The sequence below is a fragment of the Cryptotermes secundus genome, unplaced genomic scaffold (genome assembly GCF_002891405.2).
Source record: "Cryptotermes secundus unplaced genomic scaffold, Csec_1.0 scaffold297, whole genome shotgun sequence".
Taxonomy (NCBI): Eukaryota; Metazoa; Arthropoda; class Insecta; order Blattodea; family Kalotermitidae; genus Cryptotermes; species Cryptotermes secundus.
In genome coordinates this window covers 1,094,268-1,105,419 of record NW_019721762.1, presented here as the reverse complement: position 1 = coordinate 1,105,419, position 11,152 = coordinate 1,094,268, and the positions used below count along the sequence as shown (strand labels likewise).

Here is an 11,152-nt window from a genome sequence, read left to right as displayed (position 1 = left end):
AGAGAAATCGCTACCTTCCTTGAACTTTGTTCCCTATTCTATACAGATACTTCTCAAACAACCACTTCTGCAATCCAGACACAGCTGTACAGCAACTCATCAACTAATGCACTAGTTGTGTTCCGAAAAGGAGTGACAGGGGGTGCAATGACATAAATGACATCAGGTAGGCCGAACTTTCTATTCTCCCCTTGCATTCCTCCTCCATGCATGCACAGCATCCTAATTCCAACTTCTTCTGACCTCTCTTGATGGGCCAGCAAGCAGTTCATACTAAAGCAAGTGTTACAGGTCTAAATTAATTGACTGCATTAAAATGAAACATGTTTCGAACTTGCATATACCAAGGAGTACCTGTACTTCTGTAAGTGTGGTAGGACAGAACCACATTTTCGCCACTGTCTTATAGAGGCATTACTTTTCAGCATACCCTTCCAGGATGAAAGCTGCTAATACCAAAGCCCACCAGTGGACACATCATGATCCACAGTCGTGTACCCAGTTTTGTCAAGATCTGGTTTGATATCTTTCTTCCACCACTTTTGCTTTCCCAAGTGGATGCTTTCTAGCATGTTCCAACAAAAATATTGTATGTATTTGTGTTCAACTCTTTACTGGAGTCCGTCATAACACAATAACATAAGTGAAGGTTAAAATTACCTAGCTACATGTTTCGGCTTTTAAAAGCCATTATCAGGCAAAACACATGATTACTATATTCACACACTATTAGTAATTATTTGTTTTGCCTGATGATGGCTTAAAAAAGCCAAAACATGTAGCTAGGTAATTTTAACCTTGACTGTTACGTTGTTGTGTTATGACAGACTCCAGTAAAGAACTGTATATACTAACACAACAGGATGCATGAATGAATCATGTTGTGTTTGCAGTCACAATATGAAATCAGGTCATCCACAAACAGAAGTCCATTTGGCTGTTGATATGGAATATGATACTGTGTTGTTTGGTAGAAGTTTAATGACATTTCAGAGGAACACATTGCCTTCACTTTCAATTTTCCATCCTGAAGATGGAGGAAGTATATTTGTCTGCAGTGCTGGTTAAAACAAATTATGGAGCATTACATTTCAGAAGACTTATCTCAATAATACTGCTCTAAAGTCAGGATGTGATAGAATGTATGTAGCAGGTCTACTTTTATGAAGGTTCCTCCAAAATGTAGGCAGACTCCTACCCACCTACACAGCCTCACTTCCAAATTCCTCATGATCACTGCCCTGAATATCTCATATCTCACATGTAACACTGGTGTTTGTAGATGACTGTACTTCCATTTATGAACAAGAAATATTGACACACTACAATACAGTAATTGTGCTGTACTGATTAAAATGAACTGTGATCAGTTCAGATGAATTATTTTACATAATGTAATTATTTCTCAGAGCATTGTTTGAACAAGTCCTCATCACAGTGGTGAGTCTGTTAGGAAATCTGTACAAATTAATAAGAAATGGCAAGTCTACCACTGCAACCATTTAAAGCTATTGGCCTGACGCTTCAGTGGCCCTGCCTGGGCACCAACTGTATGCAGCCATCTCAACTTTACACGAACATATTATGAAATTGAAGAAAGCAGTCTTCTGGGCTTTGGCGCCGTGTATATGTGGTGTTAACCGACGTTTCGGAGGAACGTATCGCCCCCATCTTCAGGGTTGAAGAAAAAGTATAGGTAAATCTGCAAGCGACAACACCTAAGACACGGTAACGTTCATAGTCACCGCCGTGAAAGCCTCAAATCTTACATATTATGAAATTAAAACATTTTTATATCATTTACCTAAAGCTGATATACACTTAAATACTACGCCAAGTGAAACTATTTTATTGTATATTTCTCAACAGGATACTAACCAACAAGGAAATAAAATCTTCAGTTTCTTTTGATAGGTGTGTCTTACCTTTTGTCTGAAAAATTAATCACCTATGGTAAGGACAGATAGTAATGACCAGGGCCCGGATTTTGATATGTCATCTTTTTTTTCATTGTAGTCTATGCGATTCTCTTAAATATATAAATCTTGGATGTGAGCTGCTGGTTAGTGAAATGTAAATTTTATAGGTAATTTTTTGGACTTTTAATGGTATTTCTTGTCATTTTTGGCCATTTTAGGGAATTTTTCTTCATATGTTTTCTGAAATGTGAATAACATGGAAGCGAAGTGTTCTTTATTTTCTCCTTTAGGTCATTTTTTAAACATTTTCAGGTCATCAAAATCCGGGCCCTGGTAATAACCATCAATAACCATAAGCAGACTGCTCTGAGTGAGAATGTTACAAACTGAAATCAACTCCACACATAATTCCAACCTTGCAAGTAACCACACTAACTGAACAAGTTATTCTTCATGGACCTAATGGAGTGGGTGTACATGTTTTAACTAAATAATCAGGTGGCTGGAATGAATGTCACTGAGGATATCAACTTACAGTTATACATTACTGATATCAAGAAAAATGTAAGTTTGGGAACACCTGGAGTCCGTCTGTGCACCTTCTTATGTGAAGATTAGTAACACATCAGGATTACAATTCAGACTTCAGATAATGTCCAGCATTGACTTATATATTCATTTTGGGTTCAAATCATTATCACCATCTCCAAGAAAATGCCTTAAGATCAGTTTTACACAGTTTCATGACCTGATATTATTATTGGCCGAGTCTACGTGTCTTTCGATTTTTCATATACCTACAGAAGACTCCTGATCATCCGCACGTGGATTAAAAACAGGACTTTTATAATCATTTATAAGATTTTTAACCTCCGTCCACTGTAATTGATAAAATCTGTTTTTAATTTTTCATCATCTACATGTTTTGGTCAAAACAACCATCTTCAGAAGGATATTATCAACACACATGTAAACTACTGTTACCATGCCATACATATATATGTTGTATCTTTTAACTAATGCTAAGGTGTACATTGATTTGTCAAAACATCTAACATTATTACAGAAGTGTAACAACACGAACAAAATTCGTTCTGGATGAAAACAAACATTGAACATTATTCTATAAACAGACTAATTGTAATAATTTTTAGATGCTTTAACAAATCGATGTACATCTTAATATTAGTTAAAACGATATTATATTTATACATCTGCGACATGTAATAGCAGTTTCCACACGTGTTGATAATATCCTTCTGAAGATGGTCGATTTGACCGAAACATGTAAAGGATGAAAATTAAAAACAACTTTTATCAATCAGACTGGACGGTGGTTAAAAATCTTATATACAATTACTAGTGTGATGGGTCAGGATGAACCAAGTTACTTTTATAACTCATTACAAATGTTTCAATAATATATCAGTGGTGCTTTACAATGATTTGCAGTAGACTGTACGTCTGATTCTGTTGCTTGTATAATTTTACAGCTTTTCATACAGGCCTATCACTGAACAAGGGTTTCTTTCGTCTTTTGGAAGGATACATGTCACAGTGTTCAGTGGCCAATTTGCAGGCTTGAATGCAGCATTGATGGGGGTGTACAAATATCGCTATTGCAATCAAGAAAGGTCACATATATAATTACTTCATGTCTGATTTAGTTCAGAGGCGGTTCATCTGACTCAGGTCCTATAAACAAGCAACTGCTAACTAGAAATTGTACTTCTCAGCTTACAGGTGCCAACAGCTGGCACAGGAGAACCTCTGTACTCATTTGAATGTGACATGAACTCTGTGGCCTTCCTTCCAGTACCTACAGGCACTATCAGCAGCTGCAAGCTGTGTCTTACTTAAAAATAGAGATGATATTCCAGACAGTAACAAACAATAAAAATATAAGTCCACACTAAATTTCAGAGTTGGTGCCAGTGTATTTCATGAAGAATTTGCAGTTTTGTTTTCAAGACGGTTGCCCTGAAAAGGAAAGAAACAAAGAAAATGTAGTAACGCTCATGTAAAACTAGCAAATTTCACAAAAACCTCACAGCTGCTTTTCTTTTTGGAAATTGAATTTCATATTCTGCATAAAAAACACAAATTCTTAGTAAAGCTTCACAGTACCAAGGAGGATCATCAATCCATCATTAAAATGACATTTTATGCTTTACAGTCTAGAAATTATAACAAGATGAGTAACACGCTCAGAGAACAACCACAGCAGTATAATCACTAGATGACATTATCTACATTCTATATGACTTCAGCCTTTAAGTTAAAGCTATGAATTACTCTTATTTGCAATGTCAAGATTAGACAAATTTTGAATTGAGTTGACTGGTTTCATCTAGGATTCTGTGTTCTCATGTCTAAGTCTGTCAGTTAATGAATACATTTTTTTTAATCAGAACTGGCTGTTCATTTCAATGAATGGCAGACATGCATATGCGTTGTATAACACAGCATGCAGAGCAACCTGCCACTTTGTATATACATTCACCTAGAAGGGACCGCTAAGTAATGACCAAAAACCATGATATGGAAGCATAGCAGTTTCCTCATTTATAATTTAAAATTTTAAAACACCTGATGATGACCTTATAGGTCCAAACGTGTAGTGAATAACTTTTAGTAAGTTATATAGAGGGACGTGCTGCACGTGAGACTGTGAAACCATCTGCTACTAAATGAAGTGCACCAGGGTGCTACAGTATGGTACTAGTTACAAATAACAGCTCATGACCAGGTCTGGACTGATACTCACTCCTTCCTGTTCATTAATCTTCATTCGTTTCTCTGCTTTATTCCTGTAGGTCCCTTTCCATGAAATTTATGAGACAGGTACCTGAAATTAGAATGAGAGACAGCATTAAAGTCACTGTATTTTAGGATCTTACAGAATTAGACCATGTTTCCAAGCACCAGGTAACATCCTTTCATTCTAAATTTTCAGCCAGAAAATAGGGGTAACATCCATATATAGTTCAATCTGTTATTTTGTGAAATGATAAAAATATGTAACATTCCCTTTTCCATCACAACTTACTCATATGGCCAACAACCAGAAATGGGCATGCTACAGCCCATTAAAGTCATAGGGATTGAAATAATTAATGCAAAATATTTTAATAAAAGTACAATGGAACAGTAGGGGCACGCGATAGCGTAGTTGGTTAAGGGGCTATGCTACAAGCCGGAAGGTCGTGGGTTCAAGTCCCGATGAGGTCATTGGATTTTTTTCAATTGACCTAATCCTTCCAGCCGCACTATGGCCTTGGGGTCGACTCAACCTCTAACAGAAATGAGTACCAGGAATTAATTAAATAAATTCCCTGGGGAGTAAAGTGCAGCCGGCGTGTATTGCTGACATCCTTACTGCCATCTTTGAGCCAACTGTCTAGATAATGTGGGACCCTCAACGTCTCACAACCCTATGGGCCTTCACGGCCTGGTACAGGGATTGCTTTACTTTTTTTTACTTACAATGGAACAGTAATAATTTTGAGGCATGTTCCTTCTTAATTCATGCCACCTATCTGCAAAATGAACAATTCTGCCACATTCTAAGCCTACACAACAAAGTATTTACACACTCAAATGTCACAATATGTTGGCTAGTTACAAACTGAGATACACAGAATGGGAGAAAATGAAGTCAGAAAAACACATATATAACAAAGTGTTCTACTGAAAGCATCTGATGTGGAAGACAATCTCAGCCCCCCTGATAGGGTAATCATGATAGTGCTGGTCAGCAGAGGGACCCTACAATTTAATATGGGCTCTAACCCATGGGGAGGTGTATCCTTTGTATTCCAAAAATTTTAGCTGTGGTAATGTGAAGGCATCATCTGTGAGCAGAAAAATCTGTACACATGTGCGAGTGAGAATCGAACTCAGAACCTTCTGAATGGGTATAACAGCTTAACTCAGAGCCTTTCTCTTAAGGACCTACTTTAAGTGGCTCTAGTGTTACTCGCAACTGTCACCATGTTAATATGGCTGCTGGTAGAAAACTGAAAGAACATGGGGAGTGGCATGATAACAATGCAGAGTTTCACATAAATCCATCAGTTGGTTCACACATTATGGTGAGGACGGCACACATGGATGATAAACACTGTGGTCCCACAGTCTTGCCTGTTTCCACTGAAAAGCTGCTTCCTCCTTGGACTTTTTCTTCTTAAAATGGCAATTACTGCAAGAACTCTTTTCCCCTAAAGAATGTACTACCATTGGACAGATTACCCTCCACAGTGTGACCTATCTTAAAAACAGATATGCTATTATCTGTGCTAACCTGAAAGCCTCCTTTGCATTGAGTACATGTCCATCAGCATCTGTGTAGTCAAGTTTAACATCTGGTTTGTAGCCCTCCTCCTCTTTGAAGTCTGAGGTCGGACCACTCTAGCGCTTGCGACGTGTGAACTTTTCATCATCTCTGAAAAAGATAAAGCAATGCTATATATTAAATTCCTTAATTAGTCTTGGCCTCAACAGCAGATGAGTTTGATTACCTTGTTTTGTTCTGACCATCGTGTACACCTCCCCAATACTTGAATGGCTCAATCTTGAGAGATGAGATGAGACTTAGTAATAGAGCAGACGACAAACTATTCAAAACTCAGATATTCCTTACCCTTCAAAATCTCCTACTCTATTTCATAACAGAAGAAAGTGGTTGATCCTTGTGCCCGTGGCAACTCTCTTCCCTAAGGTCTGCTGCGGAGAAGATCTGACAGCTACTGGATGACTTAATAAGGATCAACTGGACACGATAAATCTGCTTATTCTCCCATGCTGTACTCCCTCCAGCTTCTGTGCAATAAGAAGCTAACATAAGGTACACACCAGAGCACTGAGAACATCTGTCCCTACAGCTCAGATCTTACAGAAGGAAGAGCTGACTTACCCACTATCAGGCACCTTTCTAGATGCCAGACGATGACTTGTCTGCTCATGAGTGCAGTGCAGTGACAAAGCCCCTCTCATGACCATTCTCTCTATAACCTCTATTCTGAATCTGTGATTCTCACTTCCTCTCATCAGACAATGAAACAAATAATCTCAAGACAATGGTAACACTGGCAGGGATGTAGCTCCTTGAAAATGGCAGTTCCTTGTAGGCCAAATCACTCCGACTTCATTGCCTTGACATTTCAAGCCAATATAAACTTCTATCTAAATTGTCTGTTTTGAGAAGAAGAAATTATTTATCTTTATCTTCCACCTACAACCATGCATCAGATCCGAAATAAAGTTCATACGACCTGTCCTACATACCAGGCAGTGGTTCAAAATATGACCAACAGAAATAACAGTAGGATAAGTACAACACCGTGCCCACCCTCAAGTTAAGTGAGACAGGGCAAACAGATAAACCAACTACATTACAATTTTCCCATGAAAATGTGAAGCATATAATCCTATCTTTTACTAACATACCCGTCAATAATACAACTTTAAAAAGCTATTAGGAATATGTTGTTCACTAAAAATGCATTTTAATACTATGACAGTTCAAATCAATAAAATGCCTGTAGGCCTTTACGTAGTACATAAATTTACACATTAAAAGTGAATGTTCACACTCTTCAAATTGTCTTGGTTTTACACGTATTTTTACTAATTTATGTTCACAACAAATACAGTGCAGTGATCTCACTCGAGGATAGAATTTACCTGATGATAGCCCAATGAGGCCGAAACATGTTGTGAACATAAATTAATAAAAATACTTGCAAAACCAAGACAATTTGAGGAGTGTGAATATTCACTTTTAATGTGTAAATGTATGTACTATGTAAAGGCCTATGGGCATTTTATTGATGTGACCTATCATAGTATTAAAATGCATTTTTAGTGAACAACATATTCCTAATGTCTTTTTAAAGTTGTATTATTGATGGATACATTAGTGAAAAATAGGATGATGCCTCAATACAACGGGATGCTGAAATATATCATGAGTGAAGCAAATAAGCTTAGACTGACTCAGGATGCAACACTGACAGGGCAAACACAGAACAAATGAACGGCAAATCCTACCTGGAATTCTCATTTTTGTATGTGTCTGCATGCACGCCACTGCTGTAGCATTCACTCTTTCTTTCCCGCAAGCTCATACATGTGTGTCTTATCCAAAGTGGAGTAGTTCTGAGCTTGGAGATGAGCAAAACGTGAAGCTTGTGCTCCAGATAATCCTGACTGCCAGATGGAGGGCCCCTGCAACTCCTACACCTACATCAGGTTCCATGTCCAACATCGGCACTTCAGCGGTCAGCACGTCGACTGGTGTCTCATCTGTTTAAATCAGGAAATAAATAACCCAAATGAGCAAGGAATGTTACATGTACACTACTCATGCCACTCTGAAACGTACACAGATAATTACTGCACTAATATAAAACAATCAAATCCCTATTTGAGTTTTCTTTGTGCGAGTGAAGAGAAAGCTTACATATATGAAGATAATTTAGCAGGTTATTCTTGTGGTAAAATTGAATCCAAACAAAATGGGGACTGCACATCACATTCCTCCTCAATTTCAGTAAAATCTGAGACACTGAAATAAGGGAAGAACTTATGAAACTATTCCTACAGCAGGCCTCTCAAATTGACTGTCTGCTGGATTTCTTGCAGTCAGTGAGACTTACAAGCCACAGTTTTATAAAATTTTTAACTGTGTATCCTTTGGAATCTTTTTAATTATAGCACTATTCTGATAATGCATGTGTAGCCAAACCTCAGGATTTTATTACTAACCTTAATTGCATTACAGTATGATCCTCTGGACCCAAATAATTAAATGAAATTCCTCTGTTTATAATTATTCTTAATCCAATGATACTATATTTCTTTACAGCCAATGGTTTTTAATTTTTTCAAGTTAAACCATAAAATTATAATCTCACATTCTGTTTTACAAAATGTACATCTCTTTGCATCACATTTTTATTAAGGGCTAACACCCAACAAAAGAAAAACCATTAAAACATAACAGCTGGCTTTCCCACTGTCTGATTACCATCAATATAGATATTAAAAACTGTGACTTGTCAAAGTTATATAAAATTAAGGTAAATTCAACTGAAATTTTGTTGTGTGTTGGTTCTGGCTGAATACAAGTGTAAAGACAGTGTATACTTGCTTTCAGCTGTTCGTCTCAATTGCAATGGAGAGCAGAGTTTTTTATTGAGACCTGCCACAGTATGTCTATTTGTATTTCAAGAAATGCCTAGACATATTATAAAAATCAACACACAATGAACCTTTATTCAATTTCCCACTGTTTTATTTATAGCAAAAACATAATATGACACCGCTTCATGAATCCTGATTGCTCTTCTAATACTTTGCATGCAAACAGAAGTGGAAGAGCATTTCATAACACAAAGAAAATTAAAAGCACTGAATTTATTTTTCCACAAAAGAGGAATGTGACCTACGTGGGGGTGTCTATAGTCCATAGGATCTTACTGTACTACTAGTTCTGTTTATGATTCAATTTGATTTATTTTACTGTTTGGTAGGACTGCTTCCTTTTCAACCACTGTTACCCGAATAGTTTCGTTATAACTAGTTTACTGAGGGCAGTGTGCCTCCCTATCATTAATTATTAGATCACTCGCTTTGACAGAAATGTTGATTATAAGAAATAAGCTTTACTTGTTATTGCATGTCTTCTGCATCTGCCATACGTCCCGGCCTCGGTTCCTTTGTGCTCTAATTCGTTGTCACTTTTTCTGTTTAACGTGTTCTCATTGTGTTGTCTTTGTCAGCTGGTTGAGGTTATTTAGTAGCTCATAGCGGTTTGCAATGATAGGTATTGGAACAGCATAGTTTACTCCTAGCTTACTGTCTCTTTTCCGACGCGATGAGGGCACATTCACCCATTCCATTTTTTTTAGTTCCAATTGTATCAAATTATCGCTGTGATGCAAGTAACATTACGGTCCGATTGGGGGTGTTTATCTTTTCTTGTAGCAGGTAAATAATTTTTTTGTGCTGATCTGAATTCTTTTACGGTCTTTTGTAGTTATATTTTAAATTTATCACAACAAGCACACGTTACTTCCCTTGTTTTACTACTACTACTATTGATGAAAACTGGAGTCTCGTCAGCATCAACACCTGTACGAACCGACCATATTGGATAGGCTGAGGGCGCACCAAGGAAACCGGCAACTGCAACAAACAAACAAACTCGGTGAGCGTTGCCTAAGCCTTTCTTGTATTTACAGTATTTTTTCTACTATAAACGAATCCCTACTGCCGTTAATTTCGGTTTTCTAGACCGGCAACTGCAATTTACAGAGCTGTTATCAGCCCGAGTTGAACGAGTTACTTAATGGAGCAGCGCAAATTGAGGAAACGGCAACGCAACTCGCCGAAAGACTAAGTCCACTTCCAAGCAACGGTGCATGTCAGCCTTCTCATTATTGTGTTGCCGTGTAGTTTCCTAGGGCGAGGGCCCACGAAGGAAACTGTAAACTGCAACACAACCGCAATATCCGGGAAATGTCGCAAATTTCAAGCAGGCAATTGGTGTCTAGATTAGGTGAACACGGAGGAATGCATGAATGTAAAAGGGGCGGGCTTTCTCGGAACTTGCACCGCGACCTACAGTGGTCTATCAACACGCAGGAAACTTACGTTTTCATAGTTTCTCACACCATCTTAGGTGGGTGTGCTCGTCCGACATAATGTATAATTGTATTTTTTAATTTCATGCACTTACCTTCTGCAATGGAAAATAAAACTGATCTTGTCATAATATTATGGTAGTTGTGATCGGTTGGGGCGGCGTGAGAAGACAGAACGACGACCTTAAGGAAAATTTTGGGATGTTAATTTGTTCTTATGATCAAGAGAAGCCATTATAGCTTCAGTAAAATGGTAAAGGGATGAAGAAAACAATTTATATCAATGTTACCAATTACTGAAGTCATAACAGAAATGCATTATACTTGAATTTGCCACATTTAACCTGAAAATTAAACTGTTTAAATAATCAGCTTACATGTGTAACTACATGAAGCACATGAAACTGGCTTACTCTTTTGACTGGTGCCTGTAATGATGTAAATGAAAAAAATATTTCTCTCATTTGAAGGCCATACAATTTCATGGGTGCAGCTTATATTGAGGAAAAAAGTTATTCACATTTAACAGCCATCAAAATATTTGAAGTCACCTGACCAGCCCAATATCTTGTAGCTGTCATGGTA

At 37.6% G+C, this 11,152-nt stretch overlaps 2 long non-coding RNA genes across 4 annotated transcripts in view; one reads left to right on the top strand and one right to left on the bottom strand.

Moving 5' to 3' along the window:
- Positions 1 to 3,337: 3,337 nt before the first annotated feature.
- On the bottom strand, positions 3,338 to 10,101 carry LOC111875644. Of its 3 annotated transcripts, XR_002844766.2 has the most exons (6): positions 9,591 to 10,101; positions 7,971 to 8,225; positions 6,562 to 6,740; positions 6,223 to 6,363; positions 4,687 to 4,767; positions 3,338 to 3,899 (listed from the first exon to the last, which is right to left on the bottom strand). It is a non-coding gene; the product is annotated as an uncharacterized LOC111875644 (long non-coding RNA). The 3 variants fall into 3 exon arrangements; XR_002844764.2 differs by having other exon boundaries at positions 6,223 to 6,740; XR_002844765.2 differs by lacking the exon at positions 6,562 to 6,740 and having other exon boundaries at positions 9,591 to 10,098.
- Positions 9,838 to 11,152, top strand: part of LOC117282048 — a 38,260-nt gene continuing 36,945 nt past the window's right edge. The window contains exon 1 of the long non-coding RNA XR_004512637.1: positions 9,838 to 9,911. This is a non-coding gene — a long non-coding RNA (uncharacterized LOC117282048). The remainder of the gene's footprint in view (positions 9,912 to 11,152) is intronic.